Raw genomic sequence first — 14,936 nt, forward strand, 5'->3', positions numbered from 1 at the left:
GAAGTGGAGTGCCAAGCACCACACCCTAAATTCAAATAATTGACCAAGTTGGGGCTGCCTACTCATGGACTTACTGATAGCTCAAGGCTCTACTTCTCTCTGTTAAACAATGATCATAGAAAGAATTTTTAAAATTACACTATGGTTCATAAAATGGTCTAACTGTGTTGTATGTAGTCTTTTGTTGTATTGGTTTACTTTTTTGCACCTTGTGTAAAGGGATATTCTTGAGAAATCCCCATTCAGACATACACAAAAGGGAGAAAGGCTAATTAGAATGTGAATTAGGACATCACATTTGGTAACAGACTTTGGGTGACAGAACGGTGCAGACTTTGGTATCTCAAAACAGAAGTGATATATATTAAAAACGGAGGAGAGCAAGCAACTTCACTGCACAAGGACCCTGAAACAGAGGGGTAGGAACACAGTGGTGAACTTCCCTCATGCATGGGCCCATTTGCTAATCTTAGCTAGACAACACAACAGTCGTGGACACTTGTAAACCCCCTTGAACCACGAGAAGAGACTTGCACATCCTGTGAGTCTGAGCATGAAAGGCAACCTCGTCCCTGCCCCCCATGATGTCAGTGAAGCCCTGGTGGGGGTGTTGCCCATAAATGGGACAGAGCTTTAGCATCTCACAGCCCTAGCTGTACAGGAGGGAGAGACAACTGCCCACTGATCATTAAAGGGGGAAAGTCCATGATAAAAGCTGCCACATTGTCAAAGATGAAGTTAAGTCAGTCCACAAGGAACTATGTCCCCCAAGTAGCTAATCTCCATGGATGAGATTAGGTTGATGAGAAAGGTCACAGGCCAACCCTCAGCCAGATTAACATGTTGAAATCCTCCCCTTTCTCTGGACCAGGAGGAAGCAACGAGCGTGTCAGAGCTGTGCTCTGTGGCCCTAGTAATCACTCAGTTGCTGAAAACTGACAAAACGATTAAAAGAAGTATAGAGATACTATGTAACATTCAAAATCTAGTATATTTGAAGTTTTGAAAGAGCCATATTATTGCCTCTTTACAAGCCTTTTCATCCAGAACTGCCCTCTTAATTTCCTTTTCTTTCAGTCACTGAAAAGAATAAGCTACATTTCCTATACTTTTACAAGAATCCTGAGGTTATATAGAAACCTCAAAAAACCAGAATTATTAAAAGGTTATATTCATATAATGAGCTTTACCATAAACCATCTTAAAAAACATTAGTCTCAGTTTTCTTATCTATAAATTAAAAAGTTTCCTCTGGTATACAATTCTATAGTTGTGCTTATACTCTCAAACACTCCTTTATGAGCACTAAAGTAAGTTCCACTGTTCATGTTTTGATATGTAGAAATTAAGCTAAATTAACACTGTGAATTCACAATTTAACATAAACATTTAAGAAAACAAAATTAGAACATGTAAATTGTTCAGTAAATACACACAAATATAATTATAATTACTTGAATTACATATCAAAGACTGAATTTATGTCACAAATGCACATGGTAGTGTAGGAGAACACATTTCCTCAGGGTAGAAAATGCTAGATTAGCTATACCCAATACCAAGAATGAATAACATTATTGTTTTAAAAAAATAGTCTCAGGATATGATATGCATCATCTGAAAGTCATAAAAAAATTATTACAGTGTAATGTCATCTACCTAAGTCGAGTTGAGATCAGTGGTGGTGCATTAACAATAAACATAATGATAATGGTAAAACATGTTTATTTAATTCTACAAAAACCCCAGAAAGGGAATTATTAACCTATTTTAGAAATAAAGAATTCAAAGCTTAGAGAGGTTTCATTAAGGTTTTATCCAAAATCACACAGGTAGGAAATTCAGGAGATGAAATCAAATCCTGATCATATTTTGGTTTATAAGCAAAAATGCTATAGTTTTACCTATTTCTTTCATATGCTGATATAATTAAGTTTAATTATCTACCAATCACTCTTAATTCTCTAACACTGTATGAAATCAGTTCTTCAGGAAACTTCTGTTAAGAGAGTGATTTGACTAACAATTCTCTAAATATCAACTCCATAAAATTAATTTGAGGCTTGAGGTGAACCTGACACTATTTCTGCAGTTGAAAATTGGATCAGTTCTATACTGCATATGTAGATGTCTGTGGCCTATACAGTAGAACAGTACAGTGCCAAAAACCAATCAGGAAAAAAAACTCAGACCATTCTTTTGGTAGTCTTTACAGATCTTTTAAGCCTGACACTTGAGTCTCAGGTGGTATCGCCTGACCTGGGAACACTGTTTGATCTGTTGGCAGAATTCCAGAATATTTGGTGTCATAACTTGACTAAAAGAGAAGAGTTATACCATTTTATATATTTGGACACTACATACATTAGTAAAGAGTGATTAGGATCAATTCTTTCTCTTAAGGATACAGTTACTTTAATAATGCATGTATGCATTTTCAACAGGTAAGAAAATGTAATCAAATCAGTATCAGTTTAAATTTGTTTCTATTGCTTGAAGCGCCCAGTTTTTCATACTTCAAATCCTATTTCTTCCTACTTTCATAAAAAGATATGATATATACTGGTCAAAAATACACCATGTATCATAAAACCAGAAAGTCAATCCCTGCAATATAAGTGCCTACTTTTACAACAAATGGCAGGAAAATTTTTTTCAATGTTGTTCTGCTTTTTAACTTAAGCACAATTTTAGGTAAAAAGAACTCATTTGCAAAATACAAGCTTACTATTGTTTTGATTGGCTTTCCTCTTCCTTAAGTTATTTACTACTGTGCAACTAATACTTATTAAAAATTCAGCATCATATAGCTTTAAAATACTTTCAAAAGGAGTACTGCTTTTAAAAGAAAATCTCTGAAAATGTCATACACACACAAATCACATTTGGAAGCAAGAAGTAGAGTTTTTATTTGTTGATTCTTTTTTTTTTAACTGTATCTTTGCCAAAGAGAAAGGGGAAAATGGAAAATGGGCATAAAGGAGAACAACTAGGATGTCTTCTTGCTCTGAATAAGCAGTGATCATATAGCCACCTGTCAGATAAGGACAAATTGAGAGAATAAAAAATTTCATGTTTGTGAAATTATATATTTAAAAAACATCCCAACATGGCAACTTAGGTAAATATTACATGAATGTCAAACATCCTAAATATTTGTACTTATATGATTCTTTATTTAATAAGTCTTACCTTTTAAATATATAGTAAATGATATTAACAGATTTATATGTCTCTTAAATTATGTGTGTATGTATTTGTAGTTATATGTACACACAGGGAGAAATAGATTACTATTTCAGAATCCTCAAGAACTATTATGTTTCATTTACAATGACAGTGGTTCTCAATTCTGGTAGGCAGATTAGCAGCATCAGTATTACATTAAAGAGTCAGAATACAAATTCTCACACAGCACTTAAGATCCACTGAGTCAGAATGGGCCCAGCAATCTGGGTAATTATTATGCATGCTAACGTTTAACAACATCACTATACCACAAGATCCTAAACTGGTGGATTAGGTATAGTAGACATGCTTGTTACAAAGTCTACTAGAAATCATATGTTTTGGTATTTTAAAAAAGAAAAGCAATTGAATGATTTCAAAAAACCAAATTATTCAAGTATAATAGGCAATCTCAGGTATCAAATTAAAAACAGAATTTTAATTTAAAAGGGAAAACTCAGTTACATAATGATAGGTAACACCATTTTGTGATATTTACTATAAATATGCCAGGCATGGTTCTGGGAACTTTTCATATAATAACTCATTTAATCCACACAACAACCCACTGAGGTCTATTGGGAGTATTTAGAGGTGTAGTCACAGGTGAATGGGTCAAATATGCCCATTTTACAGATGAGGACACTGAGCCACAGCAAGGTTATGTGACTTGCCCAAAGCACAGAAATGGCAAAAGAAAAAAAAAGGCACAGAGCTAATAGGTGGCAGAGGTGAGTAACTAACTCTAATTGGGAATTTCTACAGTCCTCACTTTCAATCATGAGGAAATGCTGGTGTTTCTAATAAATTGTTTTAAGTACTTAAATTTTATTCATGGGTTGTTTGCTTCTGAAAAGTAGGGAGTAGGTATGACAACACTATCGGTAGGTGAATGCAAATGGAGACCTTTGTCCCTGATGAAGCCAGCCTACAGGTAAGGGTTTGCCAGAAAAGTATTTTACTTGTTTACTTTTTAATTTGAGAGATTTTAGGCTGGACTGTACTGCCAATTCCCCTGTCTTCCCTTGTTCCCGATGTCTTAAACCTGCAGCCTCTCAACTTTTTCTTACTTGCCTGGACCTATCAGGCATTCAGTAATGAGCCCAGGTTAACAGGTTCAGTTCACTAGTCAATAAGTCCAAAACAAAGCTCTGAAAGTCACAAGCACAGGTGATGGAATATTTGTCCTCCCTTCATCACCTGGCATTATTTAAGGTTGCGCTGTTTGTGTGTGGCCTCTACCCACATGAAGAGTTTCTCTGTGGGAACTTCACATCATTCTCCCTAGGAGCCTGAGTAGGATCTGGCACAAATAATAATGAAAAAGAAAATTAACAGGGATCAGCAGGAGCTGCTTGAGCATTCAAGGCCTCAGGGTTTATATTTCTATTTGGAGTCACGGGTTGAAAAATGAGCAATGAACATAGATGCAAATCTCAAGTATTTTTTGTTTTGTTTTGTTTTTTTGGTGATGGATAAATGGGTATTTATTAATGTTTGTTTTCCTTCTTTTTCCCCAGCTTTTTGAGATATAACTGACAAATAACATTGTGTAAATTTAAGGTATATGTGTGTGTGTGTGTGTATGTGTGTGTATATTGAGAGAGAGAGAGAGAGAGAGAAAGAGATGGAGAGACGGGGGGAGAGAGGAAGAGAGATGATCTATAATACATGAGTTAACACATCCATTACCTCACACCTCACACAGTTATCTTCTTTTTTTTTGGTGCCGAGAACAGTTGAGATCTACTCTCTTAGTAAATTTCACGTATACAATACAGGATTGTTCACTAAACTCACCATCATATACCTTAGATCCCTACCCCCATTTTAAAAATAATGTGTTTACATTACAAGAGTGAGACTCCCTGTTCTCTCCCCACCAAGTGGCTGAAACTTGTGGTAAATATGAAGGACAGGGACAGCTATCTAACAGAAGGCTGCTGTGACTGCTCTTATCACAGTCACCAGGAAGTAAACTTCCACCTTTCCCAGGACTTGGGTTTCCTGTTTGGTGGACTAGACAACATGTTCCCATTTAGTGAAACAGGATAGAACAATCCTGCCCTGCATGATTTATTAGCTACACTGGTTCTGATCTGAGTCAGCAGGGCAGACAAGAGGCCTGAGATACTTAGAAACTTGTAAGTGTGCAGGTTAAGCTATTTTACATATCTCAAATATTCAATACCGTGTCTCTTATGATTTGTGGAACTGATTTCTCTCAAGAATTCCCGCAGTTGGGCACTAATATTTGCACATACGGCTACTCTTCTAAATACTCATGACGTCAGTGCACATAGATTTTTGTTATTATAATGCCAGCAACTTTATATAACGTGGTGGGTGCCCCACTTCCATGGTCAGTGGGAGGGGCCTGTGTGGATTCAGCTGTGACTGAGACCTTAGCCCAGCTTGGTCAGACTCCCACTGCATTCTAAACCTCTTGCCCTGCAGTGGGCTAAAGACTGCAGGCATTCTTGGTTCTGCCTCCTTTCTCTCCCTGTTTTGTTTCCCTCTCTGGCTACATTTTAGTGGATAATGATGAATTTATGAACCTAATTCAATCGACTTAATATTTTTAAGTTCTAAGTAAAATAGATAGCTTTTCTGACCTATATACAATACCAATTCTCCCATTTGCATAAATACTATTTTTAAAACATTTCTTATGTAGGTTCCACTTACATTAGGTATGACTATAAAATAAAAACTATTTTACAAGTCATATAAGGCAGTCATCCATTAGGCCCAACAAAAAAACATATATTTCACCCTCAGAACTTTCACTTTCCATCATTTTTTTTCTATTAAAAACTTCAGTATCCAATGATTTTAAAATATGCATTATGTATCCTAAAATATTTTACATAAAATTGAGAGTGTTGGGGTAGGTTACCTACTTTAGTGACAAAATTGTATGTACCTTTTAAGTTTTATTTGATTCCCATATTTCTTTCTTACCATGACTGAACTTGGTTTTTACAAAACAAAATGAAGAAAAACATAACTAAAATAAAGAATCGATTCCTGGGAAATTACTAGAGATTAATCTCTGTTAGTAGGACATTAAATTACCTGTTATGGGGTGCTCTTTTCTCATTGCCTGCTCTGTGGACCACAGTTAATAAGTTGACATTCAAAGGGACCAAATCAGAATGATATTCAAGAGGAAATACACTGTCAAGAAAATTGGAAGGGAATTACTGATACTGAGCAACTTTTCACAGGTATATGAATCAGTAAAATAGGAGAAGCCTAGATACAGACCCACAGTACTATGAAAGTTGGTGCTGGCAGAGGCATCACAACTCAGGGAAAAGATGAACAATTACTTGATGTTGGGGTGATCATTTATATAAAATAAAATTAGGTTTCTACTCACACTATTTAAAAAAATCTGTTCCCCAAAACAAATCTGAGAGAGACATGAAACACCTAAAAACACAAACACTTGATAATTGATAAATACGATAGTTTAAAATTTCTGCACAAAAATATCATCACAAATAAATGAAATCAAAACCACAATCTGGGAGAATATATCTGTAATGCATATAATATAAAATATTTGGTAACCTAGAAAAGAACTTCTGTGAATCAATAAGAAAAAAGATAAGCAAACTGATGGGAAAAAAAGACTTAAATATGTAAAAGGGTTATTCACATTAGAAAGAAGATGAACATCCAACAAACAAATGAAAATATGCTCAACTTCATTAGAAATCTCAGAAATGCAAATTAACAATGAGAGTCCTTATTAAAATTATCAACTGACAAAAACTAACAATATCAAGATGTGGTAAGCATGTACAGCAAGAGCAATACTCAAACATTGCTGTCGAGACAATCAGTTGGAATATCCAATTTGGAAAGCAGTGTTATCATATGTCATAATAATGAAGATGTTCATACCCTTAGAACTAGTGATTCTAATAATAGGAATATCCGCAGAGAACCTCTTCAATATGCATACAAGGAAACACATACAGCAATATTCACCACAAGATCGATTGTAGAGAAAAATGTATTAGTCATGGTTCTCCAGAAAAACAGAATGAGGGAGAGGGATAGGGGAGGAAGAAGGGAAGAAAGATAAATTTTAAGGATTGGTTCACATGATTATTGAAGCAGTGAAGTCCAAATTCTGCAAGGTAGGCCAACAGATTGGAGACCCGGTAAGAACTGATTGTGCAGTCTGAGTCCAAAATCAGTATGTTCTCAGAATTCTCTCTTCTTTGAGGGATGTCAGTTATTTTTTTATTAAGGCCCACCCACATTATGGAGAGTAATCTGCTTTACTTGGCCACTGATTTAAATGTTTATCTCATCAAGAAAATACTTGAAGAAAATCATGTAATATAGTGTTTGACCAAATATCTGAAATCATTCCTAGGTGAGTGAATGATTGAGTTTCTGTGATGGTGAGAGTAATGGCCTCACGAATATGGACACATCCTAAGCCCAATGTTATGTTACGTAGCAAGGGTGAATTAAGTTGCAGGTGGAATTAAAGTTGTTAATCAAATAAACTGAATATAGGGACATTATCCTAGGGTATCCAGGTGGGTCCAGTGTAATCCCAAGGGTTCTTTAAATGTGGGAGAGGGGGGCAGAAGAACTGTAGTCAGAGAGGGAGAGGTTATAATGGAAGCATTTTCTGGTTTTGAAGATGGAAAGACCACACATCAAAGAATATAGGTGGCCTCTAAAGATGAAAAAGGCGGGAAAAGAATTCTACCATAGTGTCTCCAGAAAGAATGAACCCCTCTGATACCTTGATTTTAATCTAGTGTGTTAGTCTGTTTAGGATGCCGTAATAAAATACCACAGACTGGATGACTTAAACATGGAAATTAATTTTCTCACAGTTCTGGAAGCTGGAAGTATAAGATCAAGGTGCCAGCAGAGTTGTGAGGGCCACTTCCTGACTTGTGATGGCCACCTTTACTCTGACTCTTCACTAGGCCTCTCCTTAGTGCCTGCACACAGAAAGAGAACAAAGCAAGGTCTCTTCTTAGGACACAAATCCTGGGAGACCAGGGCATATATAAAGAGATCCATATAGGTGTATATTTTGGTCAGTGCTGCAAGTTAGTTGAAGGCCTATGAGTTGTGACAAAGGGGAGTTTTGATAGTTCTTCATAAGGAGTTCTCATAAGCGCCTTTGTGAGAGTCGTGGTGTAGGTGCATTTCCGCAGAGGGCATGCAGATGCCTATTCTGAATATCATAGCGTTGATCGTGATGGGTGAGACATTTATCCTCCATTCCCCTTTGTAAAACCTCCAGTTTATTCCCCTTCTTAAAACCTTCCACTGTTGCTTTCAGGATACAACCTCAACTTCTTAATGTGGCTCTCAGGGGACTGCAAGATCTAGTCCTCACCTGTCACATTCCTCTCTTGACCCTCAGCCTGTAACACACACACACACACACGAACACAACTTCAGTGGTTCCAGCTGTTGTGCCCAAAGTCACGAATCCCAAGGAGACCACCAAGGAGCCAACACGGATGCAAAAGCAAGGAGCCTTTATTCGAGCTAGCCCGAGCTCAATCTCACACCAATGCCAACGCAGTGGCCAGGTGCCAGAGAGAGAGCCCGAGTTTTTCCAAGAACAAAGGTTTTATGGGTTTCTAGGGCAGTTGGTGGGGTGATGGTTGTGGCCCTGGCTGATTGGCTGGGCCTGGGGGTAGTTGGTGGGGTGATGGTCGTGGCCCTGGCTGATTGGCTGGGCCTGGCAGTAGTTGGTGGGGTGATGGTCATGGCCCTGGCTGATTGGTTGGGCCTGGGGGTAGTTGGTGGGGTGATGGTCGTGGCCCTGGCTGATTGGCAGAGTCTAGGGGTGGTTGGTGCACTTTTTTCTGACTGGAGGAGAGAGAGAGACCAAGCTCCGATTGGCTGAAATAGGATCCGGGTCCCGATTGGCTGAGGTAGAGTCCAGGAGCTGAAGCAGAACCCGATCCTGATTGGCTGAGGTAGAGTCCAGGAGCTTGCCCTTTCACCAGCCACATTGCAGAGCCCCTGTTGTGCATCTGCTTGTGTTTTTCCCTCTGTCAGATGTAGTCTCCTCCTCATCTCCAATTTGCCCAGCAAACTTCCTGTCTTAGTTTAAATATCAGTTCCTTAGGAAGCTTTGCCTGACCCTTAAAACTTAGCTAAATGTTCCTACTGCTTACTTTCAATAATACCCTGAACACTATCGTAACGTTTCCACATGTATGCTCAGCCTTAGGCAACTTAAGGACAATACTTTTTACTTCAGTACTGTGACGGGCGTACCTAGCACTCCCAATTGTCCGTGATAGGAACTTGGTACATATATATTGTGTGACTGATGATCAGTTTTAGCTCCTTAATGTCATTCACTTTATAGTTTTCTATTTTTCTCCCCAATTTTAATGGAACAAATGTTACAAGCACATTTATCTGAGTTATTTGAGTGAGTCTGTCCTCTTTACAAACAACAAAATAGATTTGTAAACAAAATGAATTGTGCAAGTAAAACCTCTTCTGCTTGTGGATAGCAATAGTAGGGAGAAAATTCTGGCAGTATGATTTAATAGGACCGTGCACAGTAGGTTTATAGTAGTCTGTGATCCAATTTACATCATCATATCATCCAACAGGGACGTTCTCTGAACTGTTTCTAGATGGCTGTTATCTGCTGCCAGTGCGATTAAAGTTGAAATGTTTCCTAGCAACTAATTCTCAAAAGCAACTTCTAAAGCAGGAAGAAATAAATCAGTGCTTGTTTCCTGTCATTGTTAGACAGAATAACCTCAGTATGTTAATGATGGGAATCAAATCCATTGGCAGAAACAAATGCCAGAATTTAGTAGGCAAGCTGGCTTCAAGCATCTGTTTTCCAATTGTAGTTGATTTCCAACTTGGGTATATTTATAAGCTGTCCTTTGGTACAAGTAGGAAAAGTAGATTTAAATTTAATTGGAATGCTTTTTTGTGAAGAAAAGTAAATTCAGAAGTCAGTAGCCAACTGGGTATTATCTTGTGGCAATCTCTGCTTAGAAATCCAAACCAGTTCAAACCCTGCAGTGTCCAGTTAATAATGTTTCATCTAGTCTCCTGCTCCAGATTTTTGCCTGTCTTTCATGCTTGACCACATTTTGAGACTATGAGGCTGGGAAGGGAAGTCATGGTCTCTGTGCTGAGATGGTATTCCACCCTCCTCTGAAAGGAGAATGGTCCGCTAGTTTGACATCTTGTATGAAGACATCCTTTCTCTTCCCAGGGAAGAATTGGCCTTTATTTGTGGGTTCAAACAAACATTTTCCATTTCATTGAAAGCCACAGTACAGAAATTCAATTCAGCCAAAATTTTCCACATTGGGTTGAGCACCTTATCTCAGTTTTGAAAACCTTTGATTATTACTAATGTGATCATTTTCATTTTTTTTGCTCTGGTTCTATGAGCAGGAACTTGCTCAAGTGCCTTGGGCCAGAGCTGGGCAGGTCTCTGAGGGAACCGCTGAGCACCCACCAAGGACACTCTAGTGCCCGAGCTGCGAGCAGTAATTGTGTCCTGGGAGTTTTTTTTAAGATCATTTTCCCCCTAAATGATGACAGGAATTCTCTGTTGACTTCCCTTTAAGTACCCTTCAATTATCGTAGCTTTTTTTGAGCCCAAATTCTATTCAGCCTCAATACCTGGACTGGAAAGAGCAGCTGACTAGATGCTTAGAAGCCCAGACATGATTTTCTGGTCATTTTAACTGTCTCTCCTGGAGCATCTCTTCTCTCCCAGCAGCTACTCCACTTCAATCTTTCCCCTTCCTCCCTACTCTGATCCCCAAAGGCCCTCAGGCTGATAGCCAGACCTCCCCACCCAGAACAACCTTCTGCAGATTGAAAATGCAGCTCCACCCTCTTGACTTTGAATCTTCTCCCCACACCTACCCTTTAGGGACATCCAGTGTTGTAACATTCAGTGTCACAACCCACCCTGCAGTGACCTGGTTCCTAGGCCCTAAACTTCCCCTCTCCTGGGCCTGGGTGCTGCCAGAGCAGGTCGAGAAACTCTTCATCTTTTGTGTTCCTGTTCAGGCCAAGGCATCTTGGGGTGTGGGGCATGAAGGGTAGGAGGGTGATGGCCTAGGTGCAGTAGAAATTCCGTTCCAGGGTAATAGGAGACTTAATATTCTATGGAGTTTTGCCCCAGCCAAGTCACACAGGGCAAGTAGCCCCAGAATGAGTGGTCTCCCTTTCCTTTTCTGAACTTTTCCACTCTGGCATTTTTCTCAGTGGAATTGGTAGGTGTCTCTACTTACTGAGTCTCTTTTGACTGAAAGATGCTATCAACCCTCCAACCCTCCTCCTGGGCTCCCCTTCACTACCCCCCGTACCCATCACCCATCTACTCCTCTCACATTTCTAGCCAGTTCTGGGCTGTGAATGCCTGCTGCATGATAACATGATTAAAGAGATGAAGGGCCAGGTGCCCACAGTCTCTGACTGCAGACTGCATTGAGCTGGGGTATGGCCTCAGGAGATTTACAGTGCCTGCTTAAGACTGACACTTCAATTGAACCTCAGTGGACACTCTGTTCCCCATTCCCCACCCCCAGACTACAAGCACTGAATAAAAGCAACAGTGAATTATAGCTGGGAATGCTGCAAGAGACAGATTCTGAGGAGCAGACACTGAATAAAAGCCTTGAAGTAAACTACCCCATACCCTGAACACTAGAAAAAGTTGAAGACTGGGATGCACAAAAGGAACTATGAGAACAAACTGCAAACTAAGTCCAACTCCTGACTAGATAAACACAAGTACCGAAAAAAAGGCACACAACAAGGAAAGAGAGCTCATTAAAAACAATTCCCTCACCTGTATGTCCTATACAACATAGCGAAATCCCGGCGGTGCTTCATCTTACTGAATCCCGTTATGTGGTGCTCAAGTGCACTTTATCCCATTATTGATTACCACTTGGATCACATGACTATTGTGGGGGCTTTCAGGCTTTGCTGTAAAAGTTTGTCTTTCCCCCTTTAAAATCAGCAGGGTTTGTGGGGAAGTAATTTGAACCTATATGTATCTTAGTCGAAACTTTTAATTTACACATTTCTAAGTAAGTCTGTAGGGATGTGTAGGATCCTATTTTATTCAGTAGGTCATTATCCTGTACTATTACTATTCTGATGCTCAAATGGTCTTTAATTTTGCTGGTGGGGCCCTTTCTAGTTAGTTCTTTAACCTTTTGTCATGTGGCCATCATTCTTTGAGCACCGGCCTGCTCTTCCGTAAGTTGCTCTGGGCCCCTCTTGTTCTTTTTCTCTGCCTTAACTGTGGGTTCAACCATTTCTCAAAGAGCCAGTTCAAGCAGACAATGGTCTTTAGCAGTGAAGATCTAAGACTAGGGGAGCATAGTGTGTGACACTTTTTCTTTGCTCTCTTCAGGGTAAAAAATAACAGGCAAAAGGAGCCCCTGTTCTGAATGAATTTATGACACCACAGTTCTGTATGTCATATCATCCACAGGGAAAGAATCTGTGAATTAGTATGGTCTCTACTCAAAGACAGGCATGGGAGAATGGGGGCAAGGCTGTAAGTACCTTTAAAGGATTTACCATTTTGTTCCATATCCTTTGGTCCTTTTAAATGCCCGTGATTGAAGAGCACAGAACCAACTGAAGCCCGCTGGTGAAGAGAAAATGAAACAGACTGTGGGAAAATCATGGAAGTTAGGCCACAGAAACCATTCTACTACAGCCTGACAATGTCTGCTGTAGTGCAGGCATGTAATAATTGTTTTGTGAATAAATAATATGCATGGGTTATTTTCCTTAAATTTGTCTAGCACAGACGGATCTCGCTTTATTGTGCTTTGCAGATACTGCATGTTTTACAAACTGAAAGTCTATGGCAGCCCTGCATCAAGCAAGTCCATCAGAGCTATTTTTCCAACACCCTTTGCTCAGTGTGTGTCTCTGTGTCTACCAATCACAGTAATTTTGGTACTTCTCACAGTATTTCAGTTTGTCATTATTATTATATTTGAGTTTCTGCATCTCATGATAAAACTTGAACAGGTGAGGAGTTGCTTCATGGATGAGCAAAGTGGCTTGGTGAGATGTTGTCCAGCCCTGGGGAAGATGCTTGAAATGACAAAAGCAGTGACAGGGTTTCAGAGGACTGAATGCAATTTTGAAGAAGTTCCACTATCAAACCGCTTATCATGCTAGAGAAATTGTTCTTGAAAGGAGTTCATTGATGCAGCAGGCTTCATTGTCCTAAGAAACTGCCACTGCTACCCCAACTTTCAGCAACCACCACCCTGATCAGCCAGCAGCTGTCAACACTGAGGCAAAGCCCTCCACCCACAAAAAGATTAAGGCATGTGCATTGTTTTTTAAGACACAAGGTTATTGCCCACTTGGTAGGCTACATTGTAGTGCAACCGTAACTTTTTTTGCACTTGGAAACCAAAAAAGTTCATTTGACTTGCTTTATTGCAGTATTCGCTTTATTGCTGTGGTCTGGAATTGAACTACCAGTACCTCAGAGGTATGCCTGTAAGTGGTAAATCCATTCACCTAGAAACCATATTTTGTTTTGATTGCAAATAAATTTCTTTTGTTTTTAAATTGTTCTTTTTACCCCATCTGATATCTGCTTCTGGAATTCCTGTGTTGTGCATAAATGTTAATTGATGGGTCTGTTCCTCAGTAATCATCTTTTCTGTTTTGTATTCATCTGACTTTATGGAGAATTTCTAAAATTTTTTACTTTGTAGTGTTACCATTCCTACTTTACGCAATCTCTCGTTCCAGGTCTCCATCATACTTTAAAATGTGGTCACATTTTTCAACTTTATTAAAATTTCACCTCATCAGAATGTTCCTTTTTCTCTTCTGCCTGTTCCATATGTAAATGTGCAACATTTCCTCAAAACTCATCCACACTGCAAATGAAGACATTTGTTGTGATTCTTGGTATTTTTCTCATTTAAGTTTCTAATTTTCCATGTGTGATGATTTTTCTCTTTGTAAATGTTCAACGAGAACATATTTTTCTAGTATTTGAACCTAAATGGGTTCTGCAAATACTATGGGTTTCTGCTTTACCTTCCCTGCACAATTAAAGAAGGAAGAAACCGTTCAGTTCAATTGTAGATCTACTTTGTTTAACCAGATCCCGAGTCCTCCCCTCAGGTGGGGAGGAGGAGGAGAAGGAAAGAGGGGAAACATGAAAGCAAGATGTAGCTGCCACGGAGATGATGTCAGTAGCTCTAGCCTCATTTGGGGTTGGTTGTGGTACCTCATAAGCTAGCTTGGAAAGCCCTCTCCTTCTCTACCTGGCATAAATAAAGCCACCAAGAAACAGCCATGTGAGTACGTTCACTTTAGTTGGCATGCTGTCTGTACCAACTATAATCTGAACATGAATGAGCAGTTACATCTTATCACGGGAATCTGGCATCCAGTAATCACAGACGCTAAGGAAAGGTGGTCTAGACATCACTATTCCATCTAGACACCTGCCATCCCAATGTTCTCACCATTAAGAGCTAGTGCTGTTGGAGTTCTGCTGAAGATGAAATGGAATCTCTCCTCTAAATTCTTATTCTCTAAACACATTTCCTTTGCATGAGTTAAATTGTGGATTGGCCATCTCCTCTCACTCTAGGAACCTAATATTCCCTCAAAACAGAATATTAAAAATTCCTAAGTTTTTGACAGGTAGA

General features: G+C 39.1%; 1 long non-coding RNA gene across 1 annotated transcript; it reads right to left on the reverse strand.

The window, feature by feature from the left end:
- Nucleotides 1–2,897: 2,897 nt before the first annotated feature.
- LOC130684913 (uncharacterized) lies at nucleotides 2,898–7,414 on the reverse strand. Its single transcript, XR_008999294.1, has 3 exons — nucleotides 7,347–7,414; nucleotides 6,307–6,408; nucleotides 2,898–3,034 (listed from the first exon to the last, which is right to left on the reverse strand). It is a non-coding gene; the product is annotated as an uncharacterized LOC130684913 (long non-coding RNA).
- Between the last annotated feature and the right edge of the window lie 7,522 nt (nucleotides 7,415–14,936).

This window comes from Manis pentadactyla, chromosome 1, assembly GCF_030020395.1.
Source record: "Manis pentadactyla isolate mManPen7 chromosome 1, mManPen7.hap1, whole genome shotgun sequence".
Taxonomy (NCBI): Eukaryota; Metazoa; Chordata; class Mammalia; order Pholidota; family Manidae; genus Manis; species Manis pentadactyla.